This window comes from Candoia aspera, chromosome 6, assembly GCF_035149785.1.
Source record: "Candoia aspera isolate rCanAsp1 chromosome 6, rCanAsp1.hap2, whole genome shotgun sequence".
NCBI classification, from domain to species: domain Eukaryota; kingdom Metazoa; phylum Chordata; class Lepidosauria; order Squamata; family Boidae; genus Candoia; species Candoia aspera.
In genome coordinates, this window is record NC_086158.1 from 36,504,405 (window position 1) to 36,523,043 (window position 18,639).

An 18,639-nucleotide genomic window follows, 5' to 3' on the forward strand; every position below is an offset into this window, starting at 1 on the left:
AATATGCTCCACTATCAATACAGCATGCACTAATCGGGTGTGCAGATTTCCTATATACATGGGGTAAGATACCAACTCCAAGGTGTGACTGCGGGGCTGACAGGCAAACTGTTAAATACATAAGAATGTAAGACTAGAGCCTACGATGGGAACTTGGCTGATTTCCTGATGGCAACTGATGCTGCAAAAGACTATATTTGTAATCTTAATGTTTGTTTTTAGTTATAATTGCCCTATGACCAATGTACATTTCCTATGTACCTTTTTATATTCCCAATTTTTAAAATATATTTGTAATATGTATGATGTGCTGCCATATGATAAATAAATAAATAAAGTTGCTGATTTTCTATTCCTAGTAGCCCAGATAACAAACTCAATGGTGAGGGAAGCTACGGGTTGTAATTCATTCTTGGAGAGCTCTAGGTGTCCCACTTTGTTTAGATGTTGAAGAGCTAACACTGCAAGCACATATTTGTCTATTCAGAAGTAGGTACATAATTCCTCTAGAACAACGATGAGGAAACTGGATTTTTCCCCTCTCCGAGTTACAGGAGTGCTGGGCCAAACATTTATCCTACATATTTTTCTACCAGTTCTTATTTAAATTAATAAAAGACCCATTTGCTCTCAAAACATCTTTCAAACGGATGATAATTTTGGTGAAATTATCACCAAAATGTTGATAATTTCAGGGTGGAGCGTGGTTTTTTTGTTATTAATTACAAGGTAGTCAAGGAGTACATATGAATGTTCTGGCTGTACATTGTTGTATGATCATTTTTCTGCATGTCTGTGGTCTCCCACATTTCAATTAAATCCCAAAAGAAGCCATCACAAGAATTTATGTAGGGCTTGAGTGGGAGACAATTCTATATCATTATATTTTTCACTCATACTTAATGTTTCATTTAGGATCATCTACTTCATACCCTCAAGAATATTTTATTAACTAGCAACAACTTAGCACATAAAGAGCACTGTGTAAATTAAAAATAGCTGGTTTGCGTGCTCATTTTTTTTCCAATTTGGCTGCCTATTCTCCTTGACTTTTGGGGGGAGGGGGGTCAGAAAAGCATTTTATTTTTATTTATTTTCATGATTCAGAAACCTCCTGGCTCCAAATGACTCTAGGCAGTTTATACTATGAAAACAAAAAACAATAAATCGATGAAACTGATAATATAGGTCAAAGTGGGCGGGGGGGAAATCCTTACAAGCACATAGTCCTACAGGGGCTCAATTACTTCCCTATCCAAAGGCCTGGGAGAATTGCCAAGTTTTCAGTGCCTTCCTAAATATCATCAGGGTGGGTGCTCTGCCAGGATGCTGTTCTGGGGGCAGGTGCTGTGACAGAGAAGGCGTACTTCCAAGGTCCCAAGAGGTGACATTGTTCGACTGAGGGAATGGACCCACTGTGCCAGATCTTACCAAATGGGGAGAAACTATTGGAGATAAGCAGCCCTTCAAATAGCCAGGCCCTTTGCCATGAAGGGCTTCATAGGTGGTAACCAGTACTTTGAATTGCACCCAGAAGCCAGCTGGCAGCCAGTACAGCTCATGGAGCAGTGGTATCTGACATTCCTTTTACTGCATGTGCTGCCATATTCTGGACCTGCTGTAGCTTCTGAATGGTCTTCAGAGGCAGCCCCATGTATAGCACATCGCAGTAGTCCATTTGTGAGGTGACTAGGGGATGAGTGATCATCTGAAGGGCCTCCCAGTCCAGAAATGGGTGCAACCAGTACATCAGATAATTCAGTGTGAAGGCCCTCTTGGCCACAGCTGGTCCCTGTTCTTCAGGCAGGAGCTGTGACTCCAAGATCAACCTCAGATTATGCACTAGTCTCAGATTTGATACTATTGTATTCTGCATTCATTTTGTGACCTTGGTGGTTTTCAATAAATAATATTTGCAGAGCATGAATACTCCAGAGTATGTGCATACCTTTTCTTTTTTCTTTTTGGATTAAGAACCATACAATGCTCAGGTTGATCTGTGTACACTGGGAAGTTAAATTAAGAGCAAAGTGTCCCAATCACATTTGCTGGTTTCCATTACATTTTGATTTTGCCTTTCTTCAAGCAGCTTAGAGTAGCATACATACAGTAATGCCCATATACATATTTAATGCTTTGAGTAGGGTAGACTGAGAGAAAGGGGCTGGTTGATAGCCTTCTAGTGAAGTTTTCTTCTGATTACTTTTTGTGTATGTTTAGAAGTTGGGGCTTTTTTCAATTATTTGTGTATTTTCTCTGTCAGTACAGATTGTCCTATCTGTCTTTCTCACCTATGACTCATTACAGAAGAATGAAGCTGTACCTATCTTATAGCATATATAGCATCTCAGTCTTTAGATGTTTACTCACTCAGTTGAAAAGTTAGCATAGTGATCAGTTATTGCACAGGAAAGATGAAAATTTAGCTCAAGCTTTAATCATGCTGTCCCCAGAAATAAACAGCAGTAAATATACACACAGCTTTTTGTTCTTCCTACACGTTCAGATACGATGACTGAACAGATGTGAAACATAGAAAGGCATGTCATTACATAACACTCTACAAGTCAGAACAGCAAAATAGACTATTTAAAAACCCAACAGGAACTTGGCATTTAATTGTACATTCCTATATAAAATACTAATAAGGGAGGAAACAAATTCCATTGGAAGTCTTCATCTTGTAATCTCACTTGCTTTTACTCTTTACCATCCTTTAAATAGCAACTGCTTGAACTTTTAGGAATTGTTTGTGTGTGCATGCCATGTTACACACCCACATATACATTTTTTAAAGCTTTTATCACAACTTCTAAGAGTATGGTTATATCCATTAATGATCAGAAAGTATTGGAATAAACAGAATAATTTTAAAAGAACCAAGCGTGACTCATACCTACCCCATTTTAGTAAAATACACTGAGGAAATGTGAAAGTGATGGATTAGGAAGAGTAGGATGAAGTTAGCTTCCTGTATTTTATATCTTCAACAGCCAAATGCATTGCAATTGAATGATTCACCTGTTAGGCACCTTGTTTTGTTGTTAAAAGTAAAGGAAAAGTAGAAGCAGCAAGAGATATAGAAATCCAGGTATATAAAGTATGTCCAATACATCAAAGATAATAGATAAGAATTAATTTGATATATATTAATGATGGGGTGGGTCTGGAAAAAAGCATTTTTTTAAAAAATAGATGCAGAAAGAGGAAAAACATCATCACTATTATAAAACAGTCAATATGAAACAATATGTTTTTTATGTTATATGTCTTATAAACATATTGAAATATTTTATCCCTATTTAAGCTGTCCTGTTTTGTTTTGGTTTTATAATGACATTTAGTGCATTTGGAAAAGTAGGCATTTAAGAGCTCATCATTAGCCTCAGATGATGCAGATTATTAATGGGAATGGCTTGTCAAGAGTAAAGAGTCAGCAAGTTCTAATGCAATCAGAATATAAGAGCAGCTGGGCTGGACCATGCCAAAGACCAGATTAGAGTAGCATCTTCTTGCCAAAATGAACATCTAGATGCCTCTGAAAGGTTAAAATCAGCCTCTTGCTTGGAAGAGCACTGGTTACACTGCAGCTGCTGAAGTACAGGTCCTATATACCTCATTCTCACTAATAGCCAACAACATTCTGCACCACTAAAGCTTCTGGACTGTCTTCAAAAGCTGCCCTTTGCTCATTAGATGCATAGATAATTGAGGAAGGCTCCACTGTTTTCACATAGGGTCTAAACTGTTAAAGTAGACTCCCTAACACTCCAGCCAGCCAAGCTTCCCTAGTTAGGAAAGAATTGAGGACTTCTAAACTTCATGCTTGACTTTTCAGGTTAGTGTAGCATCAGCCAAGACTAATTGCAAGCTTCTTTGAATAGTCTAGTTTTTCATCTTTATTAATTCTTCCAACTTTGCTGGTCTAAATCTCAACTTGTTCATCTGCATTCATTTCAAAAAGGTTGCCAGATATTAATTCAATAAATGGAAATTCTCCATTGCTGGCAACATTATGTAGAACTTAGTTTCATCTATTTATTGATGGCCTCATAGCTGAAACCTCAGATTATTTCCCTCATGTGGAAATTAAAAATCATGAATTGCAGTTAGAGTCCGCAACTTTATGATACCACTCCCTAAAATGATCAACCAGTTTAGGTGACTTCCCCCAATAAACTAATGGTTTAATTGAGATAAAAATTGAGCAATAAATAAATATGCCTCTTACTAAAAGATACATATTTTCATCATTTTTCTTAAGTATACTTTTATTAGCAATACTAGTAGATAGTCTTCTTTAGCTTTTTTCTTACCATCCAACAAAAAAGTTTCAATTTTGAAAGCTAGAAATGTAAAATAATGGGTAAAATATATTGATCTTCACTAACATGTACACTTCTATAAACACTTCAGAAAACATGGAAATACATGCCAGGAGTCATGAGCCAGCAGGAAATCAACTGCCAATCAAAATCTCTCCAGGTTTACTCACTGCTTTGTCTGTGCAAGCCCACAACAGGCTTCTCCACGCAAAGCATGAGTGAGTTTTGACAACACTCATGCTTTATCTTTGCAAGTCTGATCAGCTTAAAATAAAAGTTTGCAATCCCTCTCTGTTGTTCATGATCGCCTGGTAGACTGTGGCCCACAATTTGAGAAACCCTGAGCTACAGGATAGAACTTTGTGGCGCTATATAATCTCATGGCACCATATTTGGAAACCATACCTTTGGGAAAGTGCAGTGATAGTTTAATATTCTAACTCCTGATAAGGATACTTTAGCCATGATATTAAATGTTGCTTAAAATGTGACTTGTAATTCTGAACCCTTTCCCAAGCAACAAAGACTTTCAAGAGGTTGTCAGTGGATGTGGAATTAAATGTTACTGATGGTGTGCAACATACTATCTACATGCATATCAACATACATGCTGATACATGCATAAGCACATACTCAAGGCATCACATATCTCAACAGAACTAGTGTGCATTCAGGGCTTCAACAAAAATCTTCTTCTGTACAGCTGTCTCCTGTTTGTACCCCATGTTCTTGATGAAATTCTAAACTACAGTTACCAGGAGAAAGGTGTTTCATGTATTTCAGCAACACAGATCATTCTCATGTTAGATATAAAGTTTGTATCTAAAAGTATTTGATAGGCAAAGAAAACACACACTCATCAGAGAATGATAGCTTCAAGGATGAATATTTGCTGCATGGTTGATCTCAAATCCAGAGATACTTTTTCAGTATTATAGAAAAAAAAGCAACTGGTCAGCATAAAAGTAAGCTCAATCTTTTCTGTACTAGCCAAGTTAGCCCTGTAAAACTGTTTCGCTACAAATCCTATATACATAAAATTCAATGGGATTTATTTTTAAGTAAATATATAAAGCACCTAATATATTTTCATGATCAAGAAGGACTATAATAGAGGTATAGCTTTAATAATTTAGTTATAATAATGGTGCATTTATCACCTGTACATACAAACAAGGAAAGTTATAAGGGGTGTGTGTGTGTATGATATGGTAACAGCAGAAAATCCACTGGTATTATTTAATTATATAACTTGTAGTAGCAGCAGTAGCAATTGTGTGTGTGTGCATGCGTTTGTGTGTGTAAAACAAACCCAGAGAACTATTTGTTATGAATACAATAGTCACTGTAATGTGGTGGTTGAGAGGCTGGAGTTGGATTAAGGGGTTTCCCACTATAGATACTACTGTCACTTCAGTTGGATTGCATTGTCTCTCAAAACAATAAAGTTACAGCAAACAAACAAACAAGGATAGCTGGAAATCCCTATTTCTGTGGAATTTGTTACATATTGCATTAGAGATATGGAATATTTTGATGTGGGAATGGATCAAGCCCAACCTCCTCAGGACCATGCATTCTGGGGAGCGGTTTGGCAGTTTCTGAAAGTAAATTCTTTGAACTGAAGCAAACTGTCAAACTGTGCCCAAGAATGACACGGTCTGAAGGAGGTTTGGCATGTTCCTGAGAGAATAGTATGGTTCACAATGCGTTGGAACAATCCATTCCCAGATTGATGAACTTTGAAAATCTTTACATCACATCTATTTTGCTCAAAAACAAAGCAAATTACACTCTGTAATTTGTAATACTCTCTGTATGGGACAATAGAGCTGGTTTTCTGACTGTTACTCTGGATCTTGCAGCTTTGGTTTAGGGAGTTTCCAGACACTCCTAGTATTTAAGGCTTGAAACAGAATGTAAAACAATGTTGGTTTTAGTGATGACATTTAAAATGGAGATAGAGCACTAACAAAACATCTGTTTACTGAGTGCTCATTATAACCTACAGTATTTTAGGTCCTGAAATCTCTTAATTTTTTAAAACTAGTACAGCGACAACATTTTTTCCAGCTTTGTTGATATAAAATCTGTTTAGTTCCTTTCTAATTACATTTTCCACTTATCAAGAAAATTGTGTGTTTCACATAAGGATAGAGAAGAGTTCATGCTATTTCTGGATGCTACGTTCTTTATATTGGGGAATAAACCACTGTTTGTTTATTCCAGCAGTTCTAAGGGCAGACAAAGTACACCCTGAAATCACCTCACCAGTGGGCTAACTGTAACTGGAATATCTGTGTTTCTCCTTCAGCATTTCATCCCAACACTGTGAATAGCTGCAGATTACATGGATTCAGGATTAACTTCCTTCTTCAATTGCCTGGTAAAGAGTTCTGGAGAACTTGCAAGCTTGCATTCCGTTTTATTATTTTATACATTTATCTAACAAAGTATTTTCCTAACATGGAATTGAAGGGGGAGCGGGGGTGGGGGGAATTAAAGGGAAGTTTATTGTAAAGAAGCACCAGCCTCTAACAAAGAACAGCTGCATACAACACCTTCTCAGAAGACTATTCCTCTCACTGTTCCAGCAACAACAAAGCATTCAGTGTACTGAAATATTATAATTTTAGCTCTCCATCTTGGGAGAGAATACTCTGCGGTCAGTTCTACTATCATGAGACAGCAGCCCACAAGATCAGATGCTGGGTTCCCAGATCACATGACTAGTAAGGTCCTACTGCCAGGACAATAGTGTAACAGGCATCTGATAGGCTTTTTCATCATTTAGTGATCACAGGGGATAATACAGCTTTGTTTTAAACAGGAAAGCTGTTCCTTTTCCAATGGAATACTTATCCTCTGCAACTTGCTGATCATGCAAGGGGAAAAATAAGCAGTGAGAGTTGTGATGGGGAAAAATAGTTTCACTGGTGTTTCCCCAGTGGTATGGGTGTAAGAAATTTTAGTCCCTGGACTTAATGGACTTACAGAACCCCCTGCCTGAAGGAGGCCATGCGGGTTACTTCTGTTATGAAGCACACAATCAATGTGTCTTCCACCATTCCACAACTACCATTTTATGATTTATAACCGGTTTTCCTCACCAGGGGGTGAGGAAATTTGTTTGCCAAAGTTGAGAGAGACGAGAAAAAACTTAGCCTTCCTGAAATATCCTATTAAACTGAGTTTTATAAGCAGACTTTTACAGTAGAAGAATATGGTAAGCTTTAACGAATACAGTGAGTACATGCTAGCTGCTCCAACTATTAAGTGTTTCTAAACATAAGGAAGCAATGCTGCACTAAGCAGCATCAGCCCCAGTGGCTGCTGGCATATCCATGTCTGCCAAAGTGCTATATCTGAGTCTGGTTTCTATCACTGCCATCATTTTGATGCTTTCTAGGTGGTTATGGTCATTTTGATGTTTGTGTCATGGTTAGCTATTAGAGGCGACATAACCTCTAGATTGGGGGTGGCAATAGATATATCTATTGTGGATTGTTATTTCATTTATCCTTCTCTTATATAAATCCCAGCAGTATGGATTAAACTGTTTTACTATGAAATGAGAAACTGCACCAAAGAGATCTAATGGATCCATGTCCAAAATGGTTTTGGACCCATTCTGAGTTTGTATGTAAACATTTTGACTAATTATTGCAATGACAAATATTCTTTACTTTTGTTTTTATTAAATGAGAACCGGATGAAGAGAGATGGCTATGACATACTTAAGTACAATCCAGCCAACTACACTTTAACATAATGTGTTCTACGTACACAGCCCATTTTGCCAGTTTATTCTTTGTGCCATATGAACCCAGAAAAAAATGGCTAATCAAATAAACCATAGTTTAACTAAGTACAAATAAATGTGTCATGGGAATACAGACAAAAAAGTAGACTTAATTAAAAGGCTTAAGAAAAAGGAGGCAGAAGCAGCAAGAATTAAAATTAGGTGCCAGCTAGATTCTGGAAGCACCCATAAAAAATCCTTAACGTTATCACACCTAAGTGTGAATTCCAGGTATGTGAACATTTCCCTTAAGATGTACAGTATTTTCCTTGGTATCAGCTCATTGACTTCTGAGCTGGATTTACTCAAAATATATGATTAGAGTGCTCATATATGTAAGTTCACCTCAACAAAAACTCACATTTCCTTTTCCCCACAAGAGGTGTCACAGGAGACCATTAGCACTACAAGACTGTAGCAGCCCAACATGTTTTCTGTCTTGCATTATAAGCCCCTTCATGAAGACTACCTATCTATGTGGTCACTAGGAGTTGGAAACGACTTGATGGCAAATACTGTAATCAGTCATGAGCCCCTATCTCTGTACTGATCCACAGCCTACTCATGCTTTGACAGTACCAACTGTCCCCCTTGTCCCCATGACTCTGCCCTTAGTTTATCTTCAACCCATGAGCGAGACAGGCTTACAAGTTATCATTAGCTATACAGGCATAAAAGTAGCATTTCTCCATTTATCCTGGCACTGCCCAATTCAAACTCAAGATTAACAAAACCTGATATGCTTTGTGACCAATTATCTTGGAGGGAAAGTCAGCTGAGCTGCTGTGGGTAAAACTGGAGATGAGTTGGGAGTGTTGATGAGTGTTGGGAAGCTTAAGAATGTCCCTTTCTCTCTGGTCACTTGCTAGCTTCCCCTGTGGGTCTGTCTCTTTCATCATCTGCTACCTCCATTTGCACTTCATCTTTAGAATTCCTTTCATATCCTTCACCTCCTTCCTGTATTTGACACCAGCTTCTCTCCAGCCAGGCCCCAAGATGACAAAGGAGAACAGAGCAGACTTCAGTTAATTCATTTAGGGAAGCAGAGGGTGTGTTTTTCATTATTTTCTTAACAGTATTAAAATACTAATACTAATAATATATTAAATTTATATGCCGCCCTGCTCCCAGTGACTCTGGGTGGTTTACAGTTGTTAAAAGATTTTAAAAACAGAGAACAATAAAACAAAAACAAAAACAGTGCAATACAAAGGAACAACGATGGCAAAAAAAATAAACCCAGAAGGGAACAGAAAAGAAGGGGCATCAATCAAAAATTAATCTTTGCCTTAAGCCCTTCTTTCCCTCATTACAAACATTGATTGAGGGATGTTGACCTGGGCTTTTGTTGCTCACATGCCACTCTCCCTATATGACCAATTTCAATCGCTCCCATGAAGACTAGTCTGTTTGGGTTCTTTTCCCTATAGACTTACCTAGTTACACAGTCATAATGGGGTCTACATTTCTCTTCTCTGGGGCTCTTTCTGTTTTGGGTTCCATATATTTATTTCCCATGATTTTAACTTTAGAGATGCCTCAATGGAGTGTAGGAGGACGGGCAGACACACTAGCTTAGCGAGACAATGAAATGAGACCCGCTCCATTTCTGCCACTGTGTCCTGATTGGTGGATATTTTATCACTGGCAGGTGACAGCTGAAAAGTAACAGCAAAGCTAAGAGATGAAAAGCAATAAAGGAGGTAGTATACTTTCAAATATTGTAAGGGAAAAACCATTTGACAGTGATTTAGAACAGGTACAATAAGGGTAAGGTAGGGCCTGATAATGTGGACAAAAAAAACTGTTTTGTCAGTTCAAGAATGAGTCAATAGTCGTTTATTCATTACTGGGAAAAAGTGTGGTGTCTTCCACTAACTCAGGCTGCTGCTTTTGCTTATGTCCTACAAGCCCTGGCTCCAAATAACACTCTCCTTCCAGAAAAGTCTATTTATTCAGAGCTATGACCTTATCAAAGCAAGGCAACTTCTCTGTACCATGCATTAGGATTATGTTCAACTTATTGATAATTAACCACCTCCTGAACAAACCCCTATCTTACATCCAATAATCACATAGCTCTAAGTGAACCAAGGTGGTGGTAGTAATTAAATTCAAAACTTTACTAAGTCATGAAGCTTATGGGGTAAGCTGGGGCCAGACACAGACTAAGCTCATGCATTATGCTAAGACACAATGTGATTTGTTTGGTTTATGTATTAAGAGTAGTGTGTGAATTCAGTCACTGTAGTTTATTCAACAACACTTTGCTAACATGGCGTAGTGCAATGTGTGAACCCATATCCCTACCTCACAAAGAAGGGCAGAGAATCATGTAAGCTATCTTTAGTATGTATTGTTACTGGACAAAAATAGATCTTAAACAGAAATAGATATCTAAAATGTTACACAGATTAATGCTAAATTTCAATACAGTAGAATTTGTTGCACATTGATGCTGAGAGAGGCAGACATCAAAAGTGATGTGGTTGAAGGTAGCATGATAAAATAGGTAGTGAACAAATAACTGAGGTTCTTGTGTATTAAGAGGCACAGAACTGAAGAAATAAGGAGTCTGAGGAATAACTCAAAAAAGTGAAGAGAAACATGTTACCCGTAAGAAAAATTCCATAGCCTGTTTAGGAGAACCCAAGGTTACAAAATAATATTCAAGCCTTTAAGTCTCCCTCCCACCCACCAAAAGGTTGTCATGCAAGATGGTAAACAAAATCAAAAGAGAATGAGGAATCTGCACTTAGTCATAGTCTTGAAATGAGGGAGGAGGTTGCAAGCATGCAGGCATTCAAATTAAGTACCATGTAAAGATTTCAAATTGCACCTAGGACTAGTAAAGAAAACTAGCAAAGTTTTCTTAAGTATAAAATGTTGCTAGTACTCAGAACCACTGACATTCTGCAATGAAACACAAAGAATGCTTTGTAGATGGTAAATAGAAGTACAAATAAAGGAGAACCACTTTTTCTATCCACAGAACCTGAAATGTATATGCTCCACTAGGTTAAAAATAACTTAATATTACCTAGTAATTAGAAGGGATATTTGTCATAAAAAATAAAGCTTCATCTTCAGCAATACTTTTCTTCTAATGTAGGACTGGTTAATACCTTGGTCATAAAAAACCCAAAATCTTATTAAAAAGTACCTTTGTAAGTTCACAGAATGGTATGCAATGTTGCAAACAACCTTTGTTTGGTTAAGAGTTTTGGAGAACTCAAAAAGTTGCATCTTGTACCTTGGTTGGTTTACTGTGCTGGGCCATTATTTTTTAACAAACCACCATTTACTTAGTTCAATAAATTGCCATGATTCCTGGTTTGCAGACCAGTGGCTGGTTACGCATAACACACTAACAAAAAACAAGTGAAGAGTTTTATTATGATGTGAGAACCTAAGTTCTGAGTTAGCTTATTATACTAATGGATTTAGAGTGAACATGGATTTTGGAATTTCACAGGTTTAAGTGAAATTAGAAGAAAAGATTAGATATATGGTCCCCCAGTTGCTCCCACCAACGTTTTTTGATCAATTTAGTACCTTAAGATATAAATGTCATATCTAGGCCTATATAGGTCTACTGTAAAGGGGAGCAGCAGTAGTAAAGACTGTGAGAGTCAGACTATATGTGAAGAGAACTGTGAATGGATTTCCAAATGATTATTTTATTTATTAGATGCACATCATTTGTGCATGCAGTTTAATAGGTGTAGGTATTAAATTCCAAAGATGACACTATAAAGAATAGATCTTAACATTATCTACATTTTTAGCATATTTGTTCATGAAAAGATTTAATTCTGAGATATACAATCTCTTAAATAATCTCACGAAGCTCTGTCTAGATCACTGTCCGAAAATGATATCAAACCTCTTTCTCAAAGCTGGATGTGATAGCCAACTTAGCTGTTGCAGAAAAATGGTGTAAATGTATATCAGTCTTGTTCCAAGTTCTCCATTACATATTAAAAAGAAATGAATGGAACAGAAAAATGAAGAACAATTAATCACAATCTGAAATTTCATATAAACTTTAACCAATTATATATAAATTTTATCAATATTTGACTAAATATGAAAACAGCAAGTAAAACAATTCAATGTAAAGCAAGATTAAAATAATGAAAAATAAAAACTGACCCCAGGTTTTAATAAAAGTTTTGAGGGAGATGGGTGGATGGTATTTGATAAATAAATAAGTCAACATAAAATCAATTTTTATCTAAACAAAATCCTTGCCCCTTTAAACATAACAATGATCTTAAATTTGGCAAAATTTAGTAGTCAGTTCTCCAAACTGGGGGCCACTGGTAAGTATGCTTTTTCCTTCAGGGATTACTGCCAAGCTCAGTCTTTTACCAGCTACAAATTTAAGGTCTACTTTCTTATTACACTCCTTTAAGCACATAGGTATGCAATTTCGTATGGGATCAAGTTCAATGTCTGCATTAATCCAGTGGCAATGTTCGTACGACACCCTGAGTCATAAAGCTGCCAACTGCATGTAGCGTGGGGGTTGTTGGGAGACCAGCCTGTGTGCGTGGTTAGTTGCGCAACCTCAAAAACGACTGAGTAAACAATAAACATGGTTTAGCGGGTCGTGCGAACACAGCCAACGCAACCTACTTTCGCCTTTCCGTCCCTCCCTTCCTCCCCCACACAACCCCAAAGCTACGTGACTCCTTCTCGGCGGAATCGGTTCAGTCTTTCCTCTGCCACAGCCTGAAGCGAGGCGCCCAGAACGCTCCTTCCCTCCGCAGTCTCATCCGCACGCTGCGGCGGGGGCGCGTCTGGCTTGCGGCGGATCGAACCAATCAAGCGGGGCGTAGCAAATCCGGAGACTGCCAGAAGAAAACGAAAGTATGTGTTGCGGGGACCGATTTCTGTCACGAGCTCCCCCGAGATTGGCTGAGACAAATTAGAAGGCGGAGAGAGCGAGAGCGAGAGCGAGAAGGGGCTGGTGGGAAGCTGTTTCCTAGGTAATGTTCGCCACCGGCGCCACCAGCTCTTCCCCCCAGCGTGCGCCTGCGTTAGAGAGGGAAAAGGCTCCTTTTCCTTAGCCGAGCCGGCACTCTCACCGGCTGAAGGTACCCGTGACCTGAGGCCCGGCAGGTGATACGTGGCGACGGGGCTGAACAGGAAAAGCCGCTGCCGCCGCGGTTTCAAGGAACAGGAAGCGAGTTTGACTGCCGCCCCCACCCGCGCTTGTGCAGGTAAGTGTCTGAAACCCAGATGCGGTTGGCCGGGGAATGATTCACCCGAGCTGTGTCGGGAGAGGGCAATCCGGGCGCCTTTTCCTGCCACCGTGCCTAGACTTCTCAAGTTGGGCTCGCTAGCGGGGTGGGAGCACCAGGGTGAAGGCACCTCGGTGCGGAGAGGCTGTGCGGAACATGTGCGCGTTTGAAAAAGTCTGCCTACTGGGCTGCCCGTGGGGATCTCTATCCAGACCGCTGACGTATGTTTACTACTTGGCTGTAAGTCCCGCAAACCGTTCAGAGAAACGAGATGTAGCCAGAAAAAGAGAGAACCCCTACCACCACCACCAGGCTGCTTTCTATTGAGCTTTTATTCTTTCGTAGATGCATTGTGGCGCCATCAGAGAAGTGTGTGTGTGTATACCTCCTCTCCTATTCTTTTTTTTCTCCTCCCCAAATAATATTTAACTCTCTCGAGAAGCATAGTATTTTTTTGCATTTCTTCTCTGTGAGCATAGGAGAAAGGTAGTAAGGAGGTAAAGACGTGTATCTGGCTTTTTCATTAAAAAAAATCGCAGCAGTAGTTTACTTAATTAGCACAGTCAGATGTCTGCTGCCCTCTTTTTCAAGTGATCATGTGAAGTTTAGTCACCTCGCTATCAGTTGGGATGAACGAGAAGAATACAAAAAGAGCTGTGGTATGCTTAACAGAACTGCTAATGTTAAAAACCCTGGGGATTTGTGAAACCGATGTTATCAGTAATTTCCATCATCCTTTTTTGTCATGCCAAGTTCTGTATAATGCTAATCTTCAATTGCACCACAGCCCTGGAAGGTGGGACTCAACTATTTCCATTTTAATGATTAAAAATGATTTAATGATTAATAAAATTTATTGTTTTTATTTGTATGGATAATACTGATATTTGGGAGGGGTTATTTCACATCAGAGTGCTATTGTGTGTGATTTTAAAATAGCTCTCATTTTGTGATATATTAATTTCCAGGATGTCTAAAACTGTTCTTACAAAAAGCTGTTCTCCAGCTGTTTCCAGTTTTTCTCTTTCCAGGAAGAGGCAACAATAGTTCCGTAATAAAAAAAAAAAGTCTAAAAATCTTTCTGGGTGTTGCATAAAAATTACTGAAGTCTCACTAATCTTTTCTGCATTTAGATGAGCATTCACAGTGTTGTTTAGTTAAGATTACAGATTATTGCTGTGTTCAGTTGTACAGTTGACCCAGACCCGGCCCTTCCTGTTGACAGACAGTTGGTATCTTTCTGGGTAATCCCTTTGAAATTCTTAAATGAGGAAGGGGAAGTTGCTTGGGTCAATTATGTTCTCTCTTTCCAAATCCCATTGTGATACTTCTCATTACAATATCAGCTCATTGTGATACTTCTCATTACAATATCAGAGTAAATTAGTCATTTTTTCTCAGAGATTGTATATGCTCACTGAATTTGGGATTTCATTGAGCTACAGTACATGCCTTGCAGTTATATATATACTACATTAAAATTATTGTTGATGATTGTTGGCAACTTATTTATAGTATTATATTTATGCATTTGTGTAATTTTTAGATGGTATTTTGATTAATACAAAGGTAGGAGACCTATTTAAATCAAGATACAGATTCATTGGGGGTAATTTTTCAGGGAGACGTTTGTTGGCAGTGGTGGATGGAGAGCCCAAGTTGAGGGTTCTTTTGTTTCTCCTGCCATCCAATTTATTTTTCTTTCTTCCTCTCCTAAGATGGCTACCAGATGAGGAATACTGTAGATCGCTGTTGTAGACAGTCTACGCTAATTATTTACAGGGGCATTTTTTTCATTTTGGTTGTGGGTTTTAGGTTCCTTACACTGGTTTAGGAAAAACCACTCACTAAACATGATTACATTTTTATTTTATTTATTTATTTTCTATCCTGCCTTTATTATTTTTATAAATAACTCAAGGTGGCTAACGTACCTCATACTCCTTCCTCCTCCTATTTTCCCCACAACAGCAACCCTGTGAGGTGAGTTGGGCTGAGAGAGAGGGACTGGCCCAAGGTCACCCAGCCAGCTTTCAGGCCTAAGGCAGGACTAGAACTCACAGTCTCCTGGTTTCTAGCCCGTTACCTTAACCATAGACCAAACTACATTGTAAGTACATGAGTGTCATGTGAAGAACATTAACTTTACATTGAACCTACTAGCAGAAATGCATTTTGTGGCTTGATGAGCTCTTAATGGGATTATAGGAGACAAATTGATGTAGTTTTCATGGTAAGTGTCAGCTATGGTGCCTGGAAGATAGGGAGATGATTGTCATAAAGAATAATGGTAGGTCTTCAGATATACCTTCTAGTCTTGCTTGAAAATTCAGGGATGTTTGTGCAGATCCTGAAAACCTCACTTTTGTCAACTTCGTTTTTAAGGCTATTCAAGCATTATGTGAATTGGGAATTCTCACATATGACCGCTTTAAGATAGTCCTTCCTCACCAGTATCACTTGAATGATGTCGGCTTCTATGCTGAACCTGTCAGTGTTTATGGGATGCTGATGTAATTTGTGAAATTACCCACCTCTCTGGGTAATTGATTCCACTGTCAAATGGCTCTGTTAAGAGGAAAGTAGAATTATTATTTTTGTGGTTTGGAAATTGCTTAGAATTGCATTTGTCTTTTTTGCAGAAACATCACACCAGTGCCTTAGAGTCAATGGGCAATCAAATACTATTCCAAGACTTTTTTATTCTACAAGTACTATTTCCAAGTCAGTGTCCCCATCCAGTAATTGTGCATTTGATTTGTTTCTTGAATGAAGAAAGGTATAGTTAAATGTTAGTTTGTTAGTTTCAGCTCATTTCTCTAATTGCTCAAAATCATTTTGGATTTTATTTCTTCTAGAATATTTGTGTCATCAGCAGATTCAATACGTGTTTCTTCTATCTTGTTATTCAAGTTGAAAAATACTGAAAAACAGAGGACTGATTCTTGTAAGCATTCCACTTGATGCCTCTGCTCAATTTGATGAGTACCACTAGTGAGCACTTCAAGTATGAACTTTCATACCATGCTGCGCTCAGTTAACTAGCTTGCTGATCAGAGATCTGTCTGCTGTAAAGTGTTTTGCTACAGTCAAAATTTATTTATTTGAAGAATTATATGACTGCCCAACTAAAACACCCTGACTCTGTATACAAACAAGGAATGAAAAAAAAATCAGCCAAGAAATGCAAAAGATAACACCATTAAAATGTACTAAGACAATAAAATGGTGATCAGAACTGTAATATATTACACATTAATTCCTCAAATGGGAACTCTGCTACCCTCACCTAAAGGCCCATAGAATGAGCCAGGTTTTAACTGCCTTTCTAAAAGCCTTGCAGGGGCTTGTATATTATCTCTACGGCATTCCTGCAATCTATTAAGTAAGTTTTTTGTAAAAAAATGAAATTAGATTAAATTGGGAAGATCCGTCTTGATAAATCCATGCTAACTTCTGATAATTATATTGTTTTAAAGGGTTTGCTCATTGATCTCTATGATCCATTCTAGAATCTTCCTAAATATTAGTGTCATACTGAACTGTAATTTGCTGGATCTTCCTATTTCCATTTGTTCAAGGTAGAAGCATTTGGCTCTTCACCAGTATTTGAGGATTTCTGAAGGATAATGTATAAGAATTCTGTGAGACCATCCATTTTCAATATCCTACAGCACAATTCATCTGGCCCTGAGCATTTAAGCCTAAAGTGAAGTGACATTTTTCTACCAGTCTGGAGTTCAGTCCTGCCTTTCCCCATTTCCTGGTGGAACACATACTTTTTTGTTAGAATAGACTGAACCAAACCAGAAGTTTAGTAGCTGTGTCCTTTTTTTAATTACCTGTTTGGTAACTTATTATGTAACCTTTTTTACCTGTTCTTTATAACCTGTTCATTATTCTAAACAGTCCCAAAGTATGGTTGAATTAATTGAAAAGATTATAGTAAACGTGGTTAAACAAAAATAATAAGTAATATGCTGAAATGCTAAAATTTTAAATACCGTAAGCAGCTGCAGTAGGGTTAGAGCCCCAAGGAAAGAAACCACACTGTTAAGTCCTGTAGGGGCTTTCCAGGAAATGCTAGCAGTCACTGGAAGTATAAAAGCAATGGAAACATGCAGAATTCTAAATCAAGGCACACACATTCACCTACCCTCACCTTCAATTGTATTATTATGCTAAGGTATTTCCTGAGCTTTTCAACCTTGTAATCCAATAATTTTGGAGAAAATTGTAGCCCTGCCCCATTTTCACAGGCATGCTTTTGTTTTGTTCCTCTAGTCTACAAATTGCCAGTAGCAACAAAAAGATGAGAAATCTGAGCATGGTATCAATGACTTGGTGTCAAAATAGTAACAAAGCAACAGTGTTCAGATGATATTGTTTGCATCCATACGCAATGTTTAATTATATTTCAGAACTATCTTGGAGGACTAGAAAAGAACTTATTTGAATTTGCATTCCATGCTTGTTCCCTGTTCCTCCTGAACATCGTTACATTTTGCTTTAAGTAATTTCTGATTTGTTATATGCAAATAATGCATGATTTTATATTAAATTTAGTCAGTTGCTAAACAAGTAACCGAATAGTCTGAACAACGTATGTTGCTGAGCTATTTATTAGGGTTTACTTTAAGCTAAAAATGCTTTTATTTATTTGTTTGTTTATTACTTTATCGTATATACAGTTCTATTTCCCAAGATGTAGAGTGGTTTACAATTAACAACATAAAACTAAAACATAGAAAATCAGTAGCATAACCGTAACAGCAAAAAGGCCCTGATGTGTCACCATTTGGACAGCAAGATATTCAGGCATCCCAAATGCTGCGTTTTCATGGCTCTTTGGAAATATAATAGGGACGGGGTGGTCTGAATATCTGGTTTAAAAGGTAGGGTGCCATCACTAAGAAAGTTCAAGCACAGGGTTCCTGTATTTAGCATTTCCTCACGTTTGGGACTTTCTACAAATCCTCTCTACTACATCTCACTATACGGGCAGAATCATTTTTGAGAAGGCTGTTGTAGAGATATCCAGGCCCTGACCCATGCAGGGCTTTAAAAATTGTAACAGCCCCATGAATCGCACCCAGAAGCTGACTGACAACCAGTGCAGTTTCCACAGCAGTGGTTCTCCCATAACTACTCAAGCTGCTGTCTGCTAAACTAGCTGAAGCTTCTAGATAGTTTTCAATGGCAGCTCCATGTAGCATAAATTACAATCATTCAGTGCAAGGTGACAAGGTCATGTGTACAGAAG

General features: G+C 38.1%; 1 protein-coding gene across 2 annotated transcripts in view; it reads left to right on the forward strand.

Annotated features, from left to right (window-relative positions):
• The first annotated feature begins 12,892 nt into the window (after nucleotides 1-12,892).
• The window catches only part of PIK3CB (phosphatidylinositol-4,5-bisphosphate 3-kinase catalytic subunit beta), a 92,933-nt gene continuing 87,186 nt past the window's right edge, over nucleotides 12,893-18,639 (forward strand). For both annotated transcript variants that reach the window (XM_063306721.1, XM_063306723.1), the window contains exon 1: nucleotides 12,893-13,355. The gene's annotated coding sequence lies outside the window, so the exon portion shown is untranslated. The remainder of the gene's footprint in view (nucleotides 13,356-18,639) is intronic.